At 37.4% G+C, this 21,989-nt stretch overlaps 1 long non-coding RNA gene across 18 annotated transcripts in view; it reads right to left on the minus strand.

Annotated features, from left to right (window-relative positions):
• The window catches only part of LOC136104331 (uncharacterized), a 500,900-nt gene that overhangs the window by 59,841 nt on the left and 419,070 nt on the right, over positions 1–21,989 (minus strand). For all 18 annotated transcript variants that reach the window (XR_011740254.1, XR_011740242.1, XR_011740245.1 and 15 more), the window contains one exon: positions 20,561–20,703. This is a non-coding gene — a long non-coding RNA (uncharacterized lncRNA). The remainder of the gene's footprint in view (positions 1–20,560; positions 20,704–21,989) is intronic.

Consider the following 21,989-nt stretch of genomic DNA (forward strand, 5'->3'; position numbering starts at 1 on the left):
GTGAGCATGAAAATGAAAATTAATTTTCCACTGAATAAAACTCAATTACATTTATTTTGTTACATGTAATTTTAGAAACAGAAATGAACACTTGACTGACCACTTTTCAAAATAAATATAAGCACTTCCGAAAGAAATTGTAAGGTGATATGTAAGTGTAATTTAGATATCTAACTTTGGACATCTCTATTTGAAAATCTCTACAATATTTATAAAAATATGTTATTATAACCTTGCCAAGTAACAGGTTCAAAACAAATAAAAGGAAGGCATTTTTATTCAGCATATAATGTTAGAACTTATGGCACAAAATGTTGTGGAAACTAAAGATATAAGTGGGTTAAAAAGGAGAAATATTAATAGAGAATTGATTGCCTCATGGATGTTAACATAATGGGTGCAGCAAATCCCTGGCTCAGAATTGTCTTATTTCAGGAATACCTTCCTCTTTTCCAGCAAAGAATCCCGTTATACATGTCCTGTTCTCTTTGAATTTTCTACTGCACGGTTTCACAAGCTATGAGCCAGATGACCATCAATATCTGACTAAATATGGAAGTTTTCATGATTAATCAGTAATGTCTAGCAAATACACTAAGGCTACTCTGTCCTTGCAGAAGGCGTAGATACAAGGAATTACAACCGCGGAAAAAGTTCTGATGATCAAGAGTAATGTTCCACATTCTTAAAGTAACACACCTACTGATATCTATCTGTGCTTTGTTGTCAGTGACACAGAAGTGTTCCCTTCATATTGAACCCAGCTAATGCAGCAACCAGTAACCTGTTTCAGAGGCACTGCATAAGGCTGCCTTGCTCAAGGATTTCACTAAGGACGGATGCTAGCTGGCAAAGACTGCACTTGTCACATTCTGTTCAATAGTCAAGTAACAGACAGTCTTCTTTGCAAACATTCCTTGGCACTTTTTTTTTGGGGGAAGAGGGTAAGAGAGGAGAAAGGGAGTTGTAATAAACAGTACCTGGCATAGTTATTCTTAGGCAAATGCACACAAAAGCAATTACATGCAATGTACACACATATTAATTATACTGATTTTTTCTTTATCTTAATAAATTATCTCCTCAGAGAAAACTCTTAATGTATAAAACTCATCAGTGACGAGACTTTTTCCTGCACAGAGAAAGTTAGTCATACTTTTTCTTCCACGGCTCACTCTTCCTAGTTTGTAAAATGTTGGGTTGTCCTGTGTAAGAGCCCAACACTAATCATCAGGAGGCAGGTATCTTTCCAAACACTTTTTCATACGGTCTGGAGCCGCTGAGCTTTATAAAGGTAAGCAACAGGTCAGTGGCTTTGATTTTGTTTAAAAATTTAAACAAAAAACTGGAAAAAAAAATCACCAAGAGACACTTGAGTGATACCAACACACTGTAATGAAGAATAACACAATTTAACATTTAAATCAAAATCAAATAAAGGTCAAATTAATACACCAATAGGTTAGCCTCACTGCTGGTTGAATTCAATTAAATAAATTAGATCAAAAGATTAATACTATGACTAATCAATCTTCATAAACACTAAAGGTGACAATAAGCCAACCTGGTTGTTTTATTATAAGCTCAGCTAACGCATTTCATTTGTGTCGGCTGGAGCTCAGCTTAGGAGCTTATTATATACCTTAAAATGGAAAGTAAAGTCCAAGTCACAATGTAAAAAGCAGCTCGTCTCCTGTAACTAGGTCTTTTCTCTCTGGCCCCACATTCTTCCTCCCTCAGTAGCAGCAAAATGACATTAAAAGGAGTCCCTAAAAAGCAGAAATGTTGCAACCTTTGTGACTTTTAATGGTAGGACATACCCTAATGAGAATTTTTAGGATGGGATTTTCCTTGTATTCAAGCACTAGTGCTCACATGCACACAGCTATGGATTCATACAGTAAAACTCAAGACTAGAAAAAGGCTGGGCTCTCTCTTAACTGCTTGTATTGTTAAATAAGTAAAATAGCCATGAAATGGAAACAGCATGAAACTTTTTCCTGAACTACTGACCTCCTTCAGGCTTCTTGCCTGGGAGCACAAACTACAGCTACAAAATGCATTCTCCTGGCACACAGCTTTCCAATCGAAGTTTTTTTTTCCAGAAGCAAGGACACGGGTCAATCACTACCCAGAAAATTCTTAATGCCACAACTTTTTCCACCTAAGGCAGCTGTGTTTTAGAGAGATTATGAAGTTTACCAGGTTCCCTTAAGACTTTTCACTACTCCAGGAGGCAACAAGGGAACTTTTCTGCGGTTAAACTTGCTCTCAATAATGCCAAAGGCTTCAGGGAAATCTGGTACACTGCTGGTGTGAAGCCGTGGAACTTGGTACAATCAGGTCTTACATAGGAAACATTTCTTAGTGTATGGATTGACTGCTGTACTTCTGAGCTGTCTTCAGACAAAGTACATTGATTAATGTATCTTTCTTACAGTTATATCTTTGGCAAAGACAGGCATAGGAAGGTAGATAGTTCACATGCTTGTTCAGCTAGCTATTTGCTGAAAACACTATCAAAATGAAAATTAAATGGAAAATACAGACCAAACAACTTCATTTTTTCTTTCAGTACTAAGTCCTGACAGTAGATTTCTACTTCCCTAAAACTGTGTATGTGTTTGATTGCTGACACAAAAATAATAATCAAACTAGGGAAAAAAAAAGTAACACAACATTTTAATGGTTCAAATTATGGAAACTCACGTGTAAGTTCCATCTTAGAACCACTAGAGACATTAATAAGATAGAGTTACTTCAGTCATGGTTATTTCAAGCAAAATAAATTAAAAAACAAAACATAACAAAACAAAACAAAATCTCATTTTCAATTAGCTTTCTAAAAGTTCTGTTCAGTCCAAACCATAAGGATTAGACCTGTTGTCACAGTATTTCAAAGCCAAATAGTTAATATTAAGTTAATCATATTACATTATAATTGAGAAATTCACAAGAATGATTTTGTGGGAGTGGCGTATGTTATCATAGTGTTGCTATAGTTGGGAATTATGTTTCCAGTGGTTTACAGTATGGTAGAAAAACAGCAGTAAGAAAACCCACAGACCAAGATAAGTCCACCTAGGTCATAAACACTTTCTTTGTAGTCCATGATTAGGAAAAAACCATTTTTTTTAATAGCGTATCGCTCATCTGCAGACTGCATATTCAAGACTTTTTTGGATGAAAGAGTCGTAAATGAGATTATGAAAGGATTGATTTACTGCTTTGAAGGCATGGCTGCATTCAATTGTAGCAAAATATGCGTATGTATGGTACATAACAAGCCTTTTAAAAAACCCCTAGCCATGTATTTATTTAATTGGAGCTATTTTGCTTTATGTCACATCAAGTGAAGAAGAAAATACCAAATAATTAAAGCAGTACTCACTAGTGCTATGAAGTTGGCAGCTGTTTGAATAGAAAAAATACCATTAGTTTTTTTGTAGCACTAAAATTCTGTTTGCAGTGTCTTGCTTATCTGTAGGTTTCATGTAAACAAATACACCAACAATGGACTAATATTTGAATAATTATGTACCTTCCCACCCACCTACCCAGAAAGGAAGTGGGAGCTTCAACATTAACTTTATGTAAGTGCAAACTGAATGCTGAGGCTCAGCCAAGCCAACAGTATGATCCTGTGGCTTTATAAAAATACATCAGAGATAACAGTGAGGAGGTAAAAGAACAAATATGGCAATACTGGAATTAACAAGCAGTAGTAAATATAGGTCATGAAACAGCTCTGTTTCATCTGATATCTCTTACTGTGTTGATTACATGAAATATAACATTCTACCTATTTTTTTTGTGGATTCCAAGCACTTAGAGGCTCACAAAAGAGACGTGGACTCTGAAACTTAGCCACTGAGGTTTTCTGTCTTAGCTCGATGTTCTCTCAACAGATGTGTGACTGTCATTACCATACTATAGACAGATAATTAATAAGTTCCAAAAGACAAGAATGATACAAAAACCTTTTACAGGAAAAAACGTAAATACATGATTATGTGTTTCCATGATCTTTATACACAATAGATGCTAAAACTCAAAAAATGAAGTATAACATACAATCACATGTGGAAGGGATAATAGTAAAACTTCCGATAGATAAGGACAGTAAAGTCTGAAATAGGAGTGACTGGTCAAGCAGATCGAGAAGGTTAGATTTTTTAGGGGGGTTAGGTCCATTTCAAAACATGATAACACAAAAATAACGCAATTATAAAGGCACATTCTGTTCTTTCTAGCAGTCTTACACAGAAAGACCCCCTGGAGCTATCCATATTTCACTGATAGCTCTATCAAAACAATGTTACGTATTTGTAAAACAGGAAAGCACTTATTTGAAATCTATGTTTGACGATGTGATCTAGATTTGAACTTTCTACAAATCATGCCAAAGGACATTGAGACCATACGGTAACCTTCCAACAAGCTGGTTTTGTACATCTGCTGGCTTCTGCATGTCAAGTACTCCAAATAATTTTATGTCAGTCTCTTTATCACACACAAAATCGATGTAAGCAAACAAGTCAATGTGTACATGTAACAACACCTATTATATATCAAAAACTGCCAAACAGAGAACTAGTACATTGCTTTTCTTTTTCATTAAGTATATCTTCACTGCAAAGATTGGTTTATATATTATTTTCTAAATAAATATTCAGTGCCTAATTCCATATAATCACCTTGCAGTCAGTGTTAAAATTTTCTAGTTATATTGTCGATAGATATGGCCAAAAATGTCCCTAAGTTAGTTAACATAGATTTTAGGATACTATATGAGAACACTATGTTTCTTCAAAAGCATGCACTGGAATTCCCAAATCCCTGGGGAAGCGCTAGTGTAAGATCCAATGGAAGGGAGACTAAAGTGAGGGAATAGAAACCATACCAGGGATGTTCTTTCCTGTAGCTTCAGGGAAGAAGAGCAGACTAGATGGGAAGGCTGGGGAGACAGAGGAACCACTGGCTTAACTTCCATGAATCAAGACAAGAGACAACATAACTACTGCAAAAATCAGGACTCCGCAGTAAGCTGGCACCCCAGGCTGAGATGGGGCTCCAGCCAAGGATGAGTTTCACTCTCCAGTTTCTGTAGTCAACCTCCTTCCCACCCACCCACCAGGACTGCGCCTGGGCTGGGCTTATGCCAATGAGTAATTGCATATCTTCCCACAGCAGCCTTATCTGTGAGTAGCGGAAGTTGTGCTATCACTGCGGTTTCTGACCTGCCTTCGCATTCCTTCTGATGTCATAGTCAGAGCTGCTATTGTGTAACGGGGTCTTGAGTTCCAGGCAGCCGTTGCAGGAGGCTAATACTGGCAGTTTAGGCTACGCTGGTCAGGTATGGAGTAGTAAAACCAAGGCTCTGAGATTCATATGCAGCCAAAGGTAAATGATGTGCTAGCACAGCAAGTTTCAGACAACACAGGGCAAAACAATTAGATATTTTAAACTACCTAATAAAACAAACCAAGAAGCAATCACTAAAAACAAACAGATTTTTCATACATGTGGTTTAGCATCCAAAATTGAAAAAAAAAAATCCACACTTCACAAGAAATTTTCCCCTTCTTAAAAAGGCAGCACATCCGTTAGCAGCTGTAACTCATGAATGTCACTTCAACAGCTACATCAATTGTACCAGCCAATAACAGGTTGTGCAACAACCTTTGCGTGCTACTGTGGGAATAACGATTTAGGAGTTACAGGAATTCTTATCTTATAGGAGCTGGTTACGTACATAAGGAAAAGTCCTTAAGCCCTGTCATCTTAGGCATCTAAGAACTGGAGCTAGTTCAAGTAATGGACAGACCAAAAGTCAGGACCCTGAATTAGTATGGTATTTCTGATCTAAAGAGATTATTAACGTGTAGTTGTAAACATCCTACTGGATGAGTGAGACAAAAATCTCCCTTTTGAAAAAAAAAAAGGAATTGTGGACAAAAGCTGTTACCTCAAACTTCAGTTCTCACATAAAAATGGCTCACACATTTTTCAGTTGGTTCTTGCTAGAATGCAGGAAACCTCTGAAAACCCCTTCTTGTGTTTTAGGACCTTAATGTTTTAGCGCTGAACATCCTATAAGAGACTCTCACAGGAGGATACCCTAAAAGGGAGAAGGGAAGGCTAGGAGGCAATGGACAGGAAGGCTGCGAGTGGTGTATTTTTTATAATAGGAGTATAAAATGTTGTGGGGTGAGAGTGCAAAATCCATTTTTTTGAACTGTAGGCTGCCAAATCCAATTTAAAAAATTAGCAGTCCATGCCTGAAAATATGTTTGTAGCCAAGTGACAGAAATAAGAATAAGATTTTTTTGTTTAGCTCTGCAATTTACCTCAAAATTTTGTCATGGTGCTGAAGTGCCCTAGGACTGAAGGCTAAAGAGGGAAATCACACAGCTAAAATGTTTCCCTCTAGAGAGCACAGGCAGAATGTATGCCCAGACATTTTCAAGACAGATTTTGGGATCGGTGGGAGAGGTTAACGTAATATACGAGAGCACAAATGCTAAAAGAAACCAAGGCCTAGGCCCCCTAAAGGAATAAGGGCCACTAATATAGGCTCTTGAAGGTACTGAAAGACTTAAAACCAATGCAAGGTGAAAGCAAAATTCAGCAATTAGACTCAACTGCAAAGAGGGGCAAAACCAAACCAAAACACAAAAAATCACACAATCTCCAGCTCAGCAGCTGAAATGAAAGTATGTGATGTTTTCTGCTCATTTATCGACCACATGCTGCACATGGGAAGAGGCTTGGAAAACAGTGTTGTGCATGCAGGTGAAGTTAAAAATTCTGCAATCAACAGTTCTTGCATAGGTGTTCCCTAAGCGTGATGTTCGTACAAACAAGAACTTGAAAGAGAATTTCTGAAAACAATCAGAGTGATGGTGGGATACCTCCAGGTTTAGCCTCAGGCTGACTGAAGGACAATACGTGCCTTTCCCTCTAGACTGCAATGCTGCTACAGAATTGCCATTATGATCCCTCTACTGCTGAAATTAATTTAATCTGGATTTTACAAACTGGCATGAATCCTGTACCAATTCGACGCCTGTAAGAGCAGCAGAACCATGAGGCAGGTAAAAAGCATCAGCTAGTGATACTTAAATATTCAATGCATAAATATTTAACTCGCATTTCTACAGCTAATTGAATACGAACTCAAGCTGATTTAAGAAGTCAGAAGTTGGATTCAGGTCCGGATGTCAAAACCCTCCAAGTTAAATTCCGTCTGGAGCCAGTGATTTGGTCTGCAGGTCGCAGAGTCAGCGGTCCTTCTTTTGAAGGAAGCCCTTGCTCTTTCAGATAGCTGCTGCCACCAGCCTTGTTAGCATAAACCACTGAGCGTAAGAGAGAGCAGATACAGCATGCCATGTATACTTGGGAAAGAAGTGTCATGCTAGACAGCATTACTTTTCAAATCCTGTGTTATCTATTTATATATCATCACCAACACTAGTTTCTGCTTCTACAAGCAAGCAGGGAAAAAAAGATGAGTATAAATCACACTTTAAATCAGATAGGGGCATTTTGTGTTGTAGGCAGAGCACACTCCGATAGGCAATTAATTCAGCACGATCACACAGTTTCCTGGAGGCTTCCTCCCCAGCCAGGGAAAATATTTCTTGGTGACTTAAAGTAATACCAATTTTGGTCTCTAGATCCTGGTCACATTAAGCATTATGATGATATCAATGGTTCAGTGAACATCTATGTTGCAAATACTCTTCAAAATTCCAACACACTGTTGGAATAAGTGGTTTAGTAACTATTGCCTTTTCAGTTCTATAGAAAGACTGCTGCGTTCAAACAAACACACAAGAGCTTTTATCCAAACACTTTGGTCATATAGTAAAAAGGCATAAACATTGTTGTCTTATTTGACATTTCAAGGATATTCCCAACATTTGTAATAACAGTAAACCAGGTGGAACAAATCTCTGAAGAGTATAAAACAGAATATCCAATCTTTTCTAATTACTTTCCAAAATCTTTATGTCTACTTCACATCTGCCTCCTCCATATAGGCTGCACTTTCCCCCAAGTAAACCTTGAAACAGTTGTTGCACTCTCGGGCTAAAAAGACACGTGACATCTGCATCCCAAGTCAGCCAGATGGCAGTTATTCATTGAGGACACGCAATTTCACTTTTCATTTGACCTACTGTAATCTGTGATGCTAACCCCAGTGATACGGGATGCTTTGCTCTTCTGTGCTCCTTCAGTTCTCGTTTGTGCCCTCTATGTGGCTGAAGAAAGCCAAATAGTATGTTGGTTCTCTGCTTCACACACTAGGCTATTGCTCAGAAGGCTACACAAATTCTGATGTAGAGGAGTGGTAATTCAGAAATAGAAAACCTACGAAAATAAGACCAGTGTTCTGGTACTTAAAACCTTTCATCCCTTATATTCAGAGGAAAAATAAATATGTTTCAAAAGAAAATAATTCTATTAATTTAATAATATTTTGAGAAAAACAGGACTACCCATGACTGTAAGACTATAGAATGTCTAAAATAGATTTTGAAGTAAACATCTATATACAATGATTTGTATCAGTATACCAATTCCAGCAAAGCTATCAATATGGCTTTAAAATATTTTCCATCATCAACTCTGCCTCAAGATGGTGTGAGAATATTTTCTTTTGAACTTAATCTTTCATAGACAGAGCCCTAAACCAAAGTATGTCTTGACTGAAAGTCTGAGATTTCATTCACCTGGTCTTTAGACATCTACAATCTCTAGAACATATTTTCCACTTTCATATACTCGGAATAAATTTATTGGCATTGCTGCTACTAAAAAACTACTGGTTAAAACTTGAGTTTGTGTAACCTATCTGTAGAGTATCCTGGCTTTAAACTGACAAAATATGAGCTAGAAGATACTGAAAGGAGTACCATACTGAACACATGCAGTAAGTTTCGCCAAGAACATTAGTACAATAGCTTGACTTCTGCTATCATGGATAGAATTGTATATTTTAAGTATTTACAACACAGCTTATTTATAAAATCTGGAGGAGAAAAAAAAAAAAAAGAGGAAAAACAAAACAATACAACCTTTTCTGGAGTACAACAAGGCTGGGTACATCACCTTAATGGAGGAAAATCCTTTAAATCAAACAGACCTATGAACAGGAGAAATAATTTCTGATTTCACAACAGGAGGGGAAAGAGGTTCTTAGCCTTTTCCAATAAGCTTATCAATGCGAAGAAAATTAATTTCCCGTTGGGGCAGATTGAACTACTCTAGATAACAGACTCAAACCAGAGCAGAAATCACCAAGATTCCCCTTAATCGTCTCCTCCTCTCCTTAAAGTATGAAATCAGCAGGTTGGTGGTGGAAGAGAAGGGTTACACTTGAAGAAAGCACTTTTATGATGTAACTTGGCCAAATCCAGCCATTGTGGCTATTGAGTGCAAAAATCAAAATCAACCAAATTTAAGGAAACAAATTAATGGGTAGAACTTCTAAACATCTTGCACTGCAGTAATTGCATTAATTGTAAATGAATTACAATTACAGACAGCAGATATCCTGGGAATTGTGGCCATGAGTTAGGTCAAAATAATTTAAACACATCAATAAAGAACACAGTGGTATTTCATACTACTGGGGGGAATCATGACTTATATGGCTACTTGTGCATTACAAACAAATGCAAGAGTCAAACAGTTATATTTTCAAAGGGAGAGGTACTTACATTTTAACACAATGAATCCCACAGCCGGGAAAAATGAAGAAAAACAAATTGGCAAGAATAAAGGAAGGGCTAGCATAAAACATGTATACCCCGACATTGCCAAACCTACAGTCAAGAAATCTGAACACCTGCACATAGTCACTCAGATGGAGACCAGAACAGCACCAAAGGAGAATTTATTCTGGACAGTTTGTGGTTCATTAGCTGTACTTGAGGGTTATAAGGTAAAAGGAAGAGAAGGCCTTGATTTCTTGAGTTTCAACTTTGTGTATATAACACAACTCCTACTGCAGATATCAAATCCCGAAAGAAGAGTAAGATCCAAATATAAAATAACCGATCAAATTTTAGTAAAACAAATACTACTAGCGTTCTTGAAATACATGAGAATAGAATATTACTAAGAAAGAAAGTTCCTGGATAACCTACTAAAGGTCATTTAGGATAGAAAAGAAATACTATAATGAGAGAATAATTTATAGAAATTCAGTAATAATTTTTAAAAACTGCAATGAGGGGATCAAAAGGTGTACCAAAAAATAAGAAGATGGCGTAACAGTTGACTCGAATATTTGCAGCACTGTCAGTACAGCATTTCTTAAAAGCTTCCTTCATAGGTAGTCAGGCAAAGGTGACAGAATACAGGTAGAAGAAAAGCAAGTAATTGCAGACAGAAAGAAACTATGTAAGGATAAGGATCAGATGAATGATATTGATTGAGCAGTTAAAACAGAACCACCACTATTATAGTCTAAAGCAGCACACGCTGCTAAAAGAATGAAGGACAGAAAAGTTCAAAGACAGAATGATGTACCAATACAGCTTCCTGAACAGCGGCAGCTGCTTTCTATACTCATGAAGCTATGGAAAACTGGAGGGCAGCCAGATTTTCGGAAAAGATCAATGTACATTCCACAACCTAAGAAAGAGTCCCGGAAAAAAACATACAACTACAAATCAATCTCATTGATACTGCATGGAAGCAGGGTTGTTATTCTGGAAAGGATTCAAAGATTAAATGAACAACTTGGAATATAAATGTGAACTGGTATGACATACACTTGGAAGAAGCACAAGGGACAAACCTCAAGACCATGATCAGTCATGTTCAAATATTTTAGTAATCATCTCTCTTGTTTGTTGACTTCACTAAAGCATTTGATTCAGTGGGAAATGATTGGTTACAGCTGACGATACTTGAAATGGGTTTTCTATCACAGTTAAACGAGCTAGTGTGTAAAACTTACCACAATCATAAACTTGCTGCACAAGAAGCGAGAACAATGTAAGAGTGGTTCTCAAACAATCAAGGTGTCTAGGAAAAGGTGAGTTATATCATCCTATCCAGCAGAGAGAGCACAGACAAAATCATTAAAAAAACTGAGGAGTCTGTGACTTTAGGCATGCAGACGGTGTAACACTGATTACCAGCTGGTCTGAGGATCCACAAAATGTGTCAACGTGGTATACGTACTAGGAGTGTAGATTCTCAGTGAATCTCTTTAAGTGGAGATAATTCTATGGTTTTAATGGAGGAGAAGGAACATTATTAGTGGCTTGAAGAGTTTCTGTATCTAGGCTCAAAGACCTACCAAAATATTGCCCACAAAAATAATACTTGAAGGAAATTAAGTACTACAGAATCAAAGAAGATAAATGTATCACTAATCTGGAAAAAAGTACAGGTCAGCATCAAAAAACAGAAATACATGCTTTTTGAAGACAACAGATTGCTAAAAAGCAACATGTATCTATGAGAACTGGAGGCTGAGAAAAAGGGTGCTTCAGAGATTGCATTGTGAATGTTGCGTGTTTTACAGAAAAATAGCAGAGACACAGATCTGGGGGGAAGTATTAAAGTTACTTATATCAAACACAACCAACCCAGATTTCAGAGCTGCTGTAACTATAGTTTCAGCAACAAGCTTGTAACTGGGTGCTAAAAAAGAGCAGTATGACAAAAGACCCTGTTGGTATGATTAACAGAGGAAATTACAAAATATGGTCATGTGCTCAGGACAGAAAAAAAGCAACAGCCCAAAGAAGACAACCATTCAAGAATGTACTGAGAAGAGGAAGAAGAGAGGAAGACCAAGAGCATGAATAAGAGATAGACACTGCTGGATTTAACTCCAAATCAAGCAAGCAAAAAGACTGGCAAGTGTGGAAACAACTGGTTTCTCATGACATAAAGCTAAGGAGAACTCATATGGATAAGAAAAATTCCTCAAACACAAGTGCACACGGAAGCCTCACAAAATTCTAAATTCTAAGGAGTATCTTTTCTTCTTTAATCTTCTTAATCAGATATAAAACCGAACATAACCTGGTCAGCTACTTGACCTGATTACACGGCTCCAATGCTGTGCAGAGGTATCTGTGCTGCCATGGCTCCTGCCAGCAGGAGAGCGACGCCAGCACGGACGCCTATTTGGGTTAATGGAGTTCGCTCCCTTGCAGACCCAGCAAACCGGTGAAGGCAGGAAAACTCTGCCAATTTTCTGCTGATGCACTTTCTTACAGGTGCTGCTTTTGGCTGTATCTTCTAGACAGCTTTTCCCTGTTGGTGGTTCATCATATTGATAAACTTCACATCCATAAATATTGGTTTTAAAATACAGAAAATAGTATATGCAATGAAACAGTGTAATGATATTGGGAGTTTTCTGAGAGTAGTTAAATCCTAAAGCCTGTCATTCAGCTTCAACTAATCTTGCTCTTACAGCTACGACTGAGTATCATTTGGCTTTTTAGCTCTTAACATTTTATGATGCTTGAAACGCTGAAGTATCCCGTAAGTTGTAGAAGAATGATTAGTTGAACGCTACTATTTAACTGGAAAGATTAATTTTATGATGTTTCACATACTATACTTTCCTTTTCACTTTAAAGCTCAGTTAAATAATTTAAATTTCCTTCATTTCCAGTGACAGCCCTGGACAGCCATTCTGACCCACACTTAAATTTGAACATATCAATATAACAAAACAATAACTTTCCATATGAGTATAAATATAGAAGGCAACAAAGTGGCTTGTGTTTAACCATGTCAGAGTGCAAGTCTTTGTAAAAGAAACCTACCAAGAAATTGCAATGCACAGTTTTGTTTAAAAGGCACAGAACAGAGTACTTTTCTCCTTGACTATGGATATATCCAATATAAAAATATTTATTAATGCATGCATAAATTCTATATGCTGCATGCATAAATCCTATATGCATCCATATATATTTAAAATTTATACATGTGACTTATACATAAATTTATGACTGCATTATAGGAAGTCAATTTCCATAACTTAGACTTACCCACCAAAGTCCTAAATAACATTTAATTAAATCAAATCAATAGTGTTTTATAGTGATAAGTGGGTTCAAAGCAGTTCATATTTCCACTGTTACAAGTCGTACTTCCAAGGCTGTTTTTCCTTCCTCATGTTCAGCTGTACCAGAATTGTGTCAGGTATTTGGAGCAAGCACAGTCCCAACTATGCTATGGAGATATTGAGAAAAATCTTGCTAATGCTTATGGACAGCTTTCCATTACAGTACTGATTTGGCTAAGTTTTAGCTGTTCTTCACACTTACCATGGCTATTCAATTTATTTATAACTGGGCAAATAAGTTCTAACCTCATTTCCATCAGTATCTGGAAGAGCTCCAGTGAAGCAAAATCAGTTAGCCTTTTTATATACCAATGTAACAATGCAGAAGGTATGCCAGGAATTTGCCCATAAACTATACCAAAGTCAGTCACATCTTGTAGCATTACAGCCTCTTATGAATTATAGTATGTATATCATGACAACATTTTTTGACATACCTTCAATATAATATTTGAATAGAATCATATGCAAAGAGCACAAGCTAAGTTATAAGGAATTAATAGCATACTATCACAATTAAAGGTCTCGAGGTCAGATGGAAAAAAACAGGTTAATTGCTTCCAAATGACCTATTAATACAGTCCTTTTGATCTTGTTAGTTCTGTATTCAGGAATATATTTAAGCAATTACCTAGATTCAAGTTTGTTAATAGCCTCATTAAATTCTGTGGGCCTCTTCTCAGACTAGTCATTTAAAACATATTCTTGATTTGGGACCAGAGACAAGTAGATACTGAAGAAGTCAGAACAGAAAAGGTTACGAAATTGCAACACTTCTAAAGAGTGTTTTTATTGTTGAATGCAAGACATTCAACAACATGAGCGAATTATGGAAAGGGAGTGAAGCTCTAGTGGATCCTTATTACATTCTAGGAAGTACAGCTGTATCAAAGTAATAACACAGAAAATATCTAAACCAAGAAGTATACAGGCAAAGAGATTTTGCACTACAAGAAATTTATGTGCAATATGCACACACAACCTCCTTTCTCCCTCAAACAGGAATTGATGCAATCTGCCCATTATTTCAGATGAAAGCCACATTCCTTAACTATCCTGCAGCAACAATCTAAGAGGCTCATCTGGTAAGAAAGCAGACAATAAAAAGAGTATCATTATCCCCTTAAAATAAAATGAGCAAATGTGACAAGGCAGGTGTGAGACACAAGAGCAAACATCAGGATTAAAAAAAACGTTTTCCAAACGAAAAAGCAACAAAATTGAGTAAAGAAAGATGATTTTATTACATTTTTAGAATAAGAGATGAATGGGTGACAGTAACAAACTATTTGAACTGTTTCTATTTTTTACCTTTTCTTCTAAAATATATTTGCCTTAATCTCTCTGAGCAAACTATCCCTGAATTCAGAATTTTTATGCATATAAATAAAAATTATTCTAATGGGACCAATGACCCTTACCTTCATATTTATGTATTTCCATGTAACAATCCCCCAAGGATACAGTAGATGGGATATGGCTTCTAATTGTCAGAATGAAAATAAAAATGCCCAGTAAGAGTTTTATAGCAATCAAAAATATCAAGAGATTCTTTGGGATGCATAGTTTGTCAATACATTCACATGACAGGTGGGCACAAGCAAAACAAGCCAGAGCCAGTTCAGCCCTAGCAGTGTCTGAACAGTGTGCGTACCTTATTATCACAAGTGCAGTCTGCTATGAGTGGTGCTCAATCCCATGCCCCAGGTGATATCCTGTTAGAATCCCAAGGTGAAGTTGAAAGACATCAGGACTAAAAAAAATGCATGTAGGAATGGAATTGTCAAAAAAAGTCAGGATAAGTCAAAGCAATATCTATTTTTTTTGTAGTGATTGTTCACATGCACATCAGGGTGATGCTTACCCGTATAACCCTAACGTGCGTAGATTACAAACATGAAGATTTCCTAGAAAAACGGTAACTGGAAGTCACCTTTCAGAGAGCTGTATCAAGCCTGGCAGTTTCCAGAAAGCTTGCTACTTTGCAAAGGTGTGTACAAAACTTCAGAGAAGTCTTAGGAACAAAGACATACATCAGAGATGCTCTACGATTGCCTGTATTCTCCTGAAGAACGTTCAGGTCATGCATGCAGCTTGACCTTTCAGAAAAGGTTTAATATAGTCCTCCTATTGAGTGCAACAGCCTCCGAGTCTAGTTAACTTAACGGCCTTTCTGCCATGGAAACAAAGAGGTTAAGCGTTTCCCAAAATGGCTTTATCCTATATAGATGGAAATAGAAAGCACCACCAAACATATTACGTGAATTGACTCTTGAAACTTGGAAAGTGTAAGTTTAGGGATTCAGTGAGCTGAAGGGTTTTTTGATTTAAATTCAGTTGAGTGGTAGTTTGAGAAATGAGTTAGGAACGCTAGAAAAACTATTACTCTAGCTCACCTAGCGAAGTCAACAGCCACCAAAGCAGCAACCTTCATCTCACCAGAGAGGAAGAGGACCCTGAGACTCAAAGACTTTCTCATGAGAGATTTCAGCACCAAGCTACAATTCCATTATGGATGGAATGTTCCACTGAACTCTGAAGGAGCTGCAGCTGTAAAGAAAACAGCAAAGAAAAACAGCAAGCATGTCTTCCCATGACACAAGCATAAGCTGCATCTCCTCTTTTACTGACTTAACAGAAATCAGCAAAAAGCAAAGTCTCACCCGCAAAAATGTTCGTCTTTCTCACTTCTGTCTGGGGCAGTGCAGTATTTCTCAGGGCTTGGGCTTTCAATTTACCCTCAGCAGCTGTTTAAAACACCTACACAAAATCATTCTACGGTTGCATTTGTACTGAGTCAAACTCTCCAGTATTTTTCTTTGCTACTCTTCAGTGTTAAGTTAGCCTTAGTCATATCACATACAATGCCCGCCTGGTAGAGAACTTTGGCATGCAAATATGGCTTAATTATTACTCAGGTGCTTAAATGCAAAATGTAAATCCCTAGAACACTTGCTCAGCTATGACTTACGGTGTTGCTGCCTGAGGTCCTTACAAGTTTACATTGCTATGGGTTCTTCAGGTACCAGACGCCTGCATTCTGGAATAGTGGGCCTGGAATAAGCCAACACACTTATTCTTTTTCATTTTAGTTTTTTTTGGCTGATTGTGTTTTGCAACATCAGAATGAATCCCCATGCAAATCCGTCTCTACATACACAGGCATTTTTCAGCAATGTAAACAACAATAACAAAATGACGAAAGCTTGATTCCCAAAGGACCTCTCTTACTCAGATGATTGTTTTAGTTACTAAGAAAAGCTGTACACATGCCATCTTTTGCCCAGGGGATTATGATTGTGAACATATAGGGACAGCAAGATGCATATTATTCCTGTGCTCTAGATCCTGTGGCTCTTTGAGCCTGAGTGCAGGGTATGCATAACATGAATCTGTAGGTTCCTGCTGGTTTTCATGGGAACCAAAAGTCGAACTCTTGTTCCTCGGTGAGGAAAATGACCTATGCCTGTCCAGCTATCCATGCACCCATGTACATGCATAAGCTAACAGTGCATAGTTACCAAGTGCAGTCATTACAGAAAAGTGCAGATTTTCTATCCCTTCTCTTCCTATGCCTAGATATCCAGACACTACAATAAACCTTGGACTCATTCAACCAGCTGTGCAGAGTTGTAAGAGTTACGGAGCTTATGTAAATAATCTACCTTTTACAGTTTGTTCCCAAAGTTATATTTGCTTCCTCAAATAAAAACAGAATCTCAGCCCCAGCTTCTCGAGATTGTTAAGCCAATGAACAACTCAACTTTAAAGACATCAAGGCCCTCAGCACCCCGTATCTGCAATGTTCAGTGATAGCACACTAGAAAGGATGGAAAACATTGATACTTTCCCCTTCATAGCATTAATTTTAAAACAGGAATAGGTACACAAGAAGTATCTTCCCCCCTCTCCCCGCCCCAAGCTTAAGAAACATTATTCCTATAGCCTCATTTGCAGTATGTAACAGGGAAATCTACTATTGTTAATCAAAACAGTTTTAGCTAAGTATTAACTGCATTCGCTAACATTTATGTACAAGCTGCTCAGCACTGAAAGTAAAGCTTTGTAGTTATCTTGGGAGCCAAAACCTCCTAGACTTGCCAAAGAATTAATGCGCGACTTTGTGTGAGCTGATTAACCTACGTGTCCTCTGGTTCAGAACTTAAAAACAGGGCTAATGTCAACTCTCAGATGTGTTGGGAGAAAGACTTCATTAACCTTTACATTAAACACTCCAAATTCCTGTATAGAGAACAAACTATATTCTTGAATATTTTTACAACCCCCCAATGTAAAAGCGGGAAGTGCTCTGTATGGGCATGTCAGACAAAGCCCCTGACCTGAATGCTTATCCTCTGAAATAAATATGCACCAGGAAAGTGAGCATGCTTACGCCACCAAAGCCTTGCAACTCTTAAAGCTAGTCTTTATTAAGACACAAAGCAAAACAAGGTGACTTTTGAAACAAAGAAAATTCAGATCTGTTGGGTACCCCAGCACCTATGAATAACTTGCTGGTCTCATAGTTTACTTTACTCTCTTAAAGAAAGGGGAGAAAGGAGGAAATAAAGCAATGAAAGCAACACCTAAGCAAAACTGTACAACCAGACTCTAATTTCCACACTTAACTGTGTCAAGATGCTGTAAGTTTTAGAACTGCTGACAAAATATTCCAAGTTCATACAGTTTCACAGAAATTCAGTAAGTATTTTAGCAGGTCAGTTGAGTGGGTGAGTCTGCAAGATGCCAACAAATCACGGTTAGAAAATAAGCCAGATCAGAACACATCTGTTTAAAAAACCATCATAGTGAATTCCTTCCTTGGCAGGTTAAGTATTTCAAGCCCTGGTGTCCCTAAGGGACCCGCTTTTACAATAAATCTCACAGAAACCAGGTTACAGAGGTGACCCAAACTCCTCTGACAGTACAAGCTGCAAACTGAAAATAAAATTTTAACATAAGAAAAGCAGTACTGTATCAGACAAAGGTCACGAGAGACAATATCCTACACCTCCAAGAGTGGCAATGAGCACATCCAAGGTAAAACTCTTGTAACCCCTATAGCTTTCCAAGTAGAACTCTTCTAGCTGTCAACTACTTTTGGCCTGGGGAATTCCTGAACTGGATGATATTTCTATAAATTTAGCATCCTTTCATAGACATCTCTTCCTTTACGTAATTTCTTGAATTCATCCAAACTTTTAGCATCTATGACTTCTATGCTGGGGGTTCCACAGCTCTATTACTTTTGCAACCATCTTCACTTGATCCACCTCATTTTTGTACTGAAATAAGAGTGTGAACTAATCCCAGTTTACTCTATCCATTTGGTTTTATGCATCTCCCTCAAACCACCATTAATGTATATTAGTATATCCCCCTTGACTACATAACACAAGAAGCCAAAGAAAGGAATAAATAACTCACTTTCTAGTACTTCAGTGAACTGAGCCATCACTGTGTCAGTGCTTTAAGTTATGCCACAGCCCCCAGTGCCAGCACAGACCACCACTGGTCACACGCTATAAGCCCAGCACAGTTAATTGCTTTCACAGCCCTTTGGAGTGACCCTTCCTTCACTAGAAGCCCTGATTACCCGATGCATTCACAAGTAACTTTTGACGCATTACTCTGGTTATTTTATTTTTCAGATTGCTTTCTGACAGACAAAATACAAACCAACCCAAGTTGTTTATCATATAATTAGAAAAATGGGTGAATTCTAAGGCAGTTGTTAATTATTTATTTGATCTAGCTGCCTATTTGCACTCCTTAGAGTATTTGGGAGCTTTGATTTAAAGAGGTATTAACACCAAACACAAGATGCAAGTCCTTCAGTGTTCTTGCTGCAATAAATTCGCATGATATAGAAAGCTTACAAGTCCAAAACTTATTTTTGTAATCCTTTGCTTTAATTCTAAGCCTAATTCAAGAAAAGAAGGAAACTACTTAGAGCCACTAGCCTGATGACAAAATGCATCCTTCCATAAAAGTAATTATTAAAGAGAGAATCAGATTAGAAAAAAAAAAAAAGTTACTGTTTCATATGGTCAGAAAATTATTTTCAGATCGTTTGGAATCAAAGATTGTTAAGCTTACTGCTACTACATTACAAAAAGTGGTAAGAAATATGCCCTGTTTATCAAATTAATTACCGACATAACCTTCAACATGTAGCATTAATAATGATTCACTAAATCTTCCTAATCTATAGTTTTATATACTAAAGTATAGTTCTTTATTGGTAATTAACACTGGAGGCAAATTTAAATTTAACACGTGTCTTATCTCTGCGTTTTCTAGTAACAGTTTCCTCATAGCATGTTTTTTGGTGTCAGCTGGACCAAAAAAATGCACTTCTAAGTATTTAAGTAACCAGTATGCTCTGGCATAGTTTTAGACTCCACTTCATGTGTTGCCTGACAGCCTCTGTGGATAATTCAGGGTAATTTACCTTCAGTGACACTTAACACATGCCTAAGTCAAAATGTTCCTATTTACAACAGAAACCTTCTCAGACTTCTACCTCTACTCCTGAGACTTAAGAGCATCTGATACAACCGAAACTCAGAGAAAAAGTTAGAAATGACGCACAAAGTTTGATAGAAGAGAAAAGGGATTGGTGCCTGGCTGCCTTAGTGGTCATAGGGTTCTCTATGCCATTTCCAAAGTTTAAAATGTAGCCAATTCTACATAAAACTTTCTAAGAAGATGGTAGCACTGACACCACACCACATCATAGCAGTCATAATTTGAGTATCACTCCTGCAAATAGCAGTCATATGTTTCCCCCCTTGCCTTATTGTCTTTAACTGTCATAGGTGATAGGATCAGACAATCCTCAGTCAAAACACTATGAATACTCAGCTGAACTTGGGTTATTTCTGCAGCTCTCAAACTCCTCTGCAGTTAAAAAATAACTCCTGAATACATCTGTCTCTCATGAAGTACATACCCCTCTCTGTATCCTCTATTTGGATGCCTCCATCTGCCAGCTCCACACCCTCACATATTAAATCCTCAGAGACTGCTGAAGAAGAAATGGAAACTGGAATAGGGTGACAGATGGGACTGTGTGTGTGTTTAATACATAATCTGTGTGGGAGAATATCCCCCCATGTCACTCACCAGCATCCAATTCAGTTTTGGCAGGAACACAGATATTATAAGTCCCTAAAGTATTCCACTCAAAACTCCCAATATGATGTTTAACAAATGTCCATACACAGGCATGACAGAATGCCTTTAATAGCACCAGTTTACCAGGACTGCTCTTGAGGGAACAGCCTTAAGGCCCAGTTGCCCTGGTGGACCACAGCAGTTCAATGGAAAGGTACTCACAGATATAGGATCTTCCACCTTCCTCCTTTAGGGAATCCTGAAAGACTTTGAAAGGTTCTGCTTTGGGGAACCAACAAACTTCAGCTATGTTTCTACCAGTCTTACCTGCAGTACAGTTCTGTGTAAGCTTGTGTTACACAGAGAGCACACAGAGCATACTGGAAAGCAGGGCATCTCCCCCATCCCTACAAAGGTAACTCCATGAACATGTATTTTCTGCTTCTCTTCCATGCTGCTTTTTTTTCTTCCTGCAGGAAAAAAAAAAAACAAAACAAACCTCTATCAATAATATCACATTAAAAATAATGTAAAAAATATAAAAATAAAGTAACTGACTTAATATCCAGATCTGGTTTTTTTTAAATAAAAAACCTTTGCCCATCTGTTACAATCATTCTGTATTCTTAACCTGCAGTAGTATAAAACTTCCTCAAGTATCTTTTCCAGTGACAAGCTACTCAGTGTTTAAATTTTGACTTCCCTATCTGTTCTCACATCACTTGTCTTGGGAAACTCACTGTGTAGAACAGATGCTTATGATTCTTGCACAAGACTTTTGCTTTTTGCTCATGGTTACTAAACAGGAATGAAGGTTACTTTTGTTTGACCAGAGAAGCTCCGACTGAATTGATGTCACACCTCTCCCTCCCCACCCTCCCAACAGAAACAACATCAGATGATCTTCTGGTTTATATTGTAGGCTCAGAACACACAGTCTCCAGGGAAAGGGTGTTCTGAATAACCAGTTCTCTGCAATGCTGAGAATAATGTGTGTTTCTTCCAAAACTGACAAATACAGTTTTTACCAGTATTTTGGTCACCACTTAAAAATGGAGAGGAATATTGTCTTTTTTCTTGTTAACAATATTGATAACATTAACAACAGTATACCAGAGCTAAAGGAAATACAACTGCTGACAGCATTTCTAAAAAGCTACAAGCAAAAATGGAGTCACTCCTTTGCAATGGGAAGTTATAATGTGAGAAAACAATCCTAAATACTGTACAGCTGAGTTTGACTGGCAGGTATGTGTTCTGAAAGTATTTAAAAAACCGGTTAGCGGTTAAATAGAAACACTAACAAAGAAACAGTAATTTTAACCTTTTTCATAGGCAAGTATCTCACAAAACACAATTCCATACTGTTGCCAGGTCGTACTAGGCCAGGTTTAGCATTTTAATCAAATTATCTTTGTATTTGCTATATTTGGTGAAGAGATGTGACAATCCTATGTGCTTGCTTAGATGCACAAAAAAGCTCTTTATACAAAGTCTATGCACCTGTCTCTGTCCTAAATGTGCTTCATCCTCTCCTCTGATTTACATCATATGATTTATTGGTAGTAAAGATGGCATTAATAGAATAAAAATCTAGTTGGTATGAAAAACCTGAGATTACAATCTCACACACCATTGGGAGGAAAAAAGATAATGCTGTCACCAAGACAGGGAAGCAGATGCAAGCCTTGCTCTGCCACAGATATATTCTATAGTCTTGGTCAAGCAATTTTTGTGATGTAAATTTAGACTATAT

This window comes from Patagioenas fasciata, chromosome 8 (assembly GCF_037038585.1).
Source record: "Patagioenas fasciata isolate bPatFas1 chromosome 8, bPatFas1.hap1, whole genome shotgun sequence".
NCBI lineage: Eukaryota > Metazoa > Chordata > Aves > Columbiformes > Columbidae > Patagioenas > Patagioenas fasciata.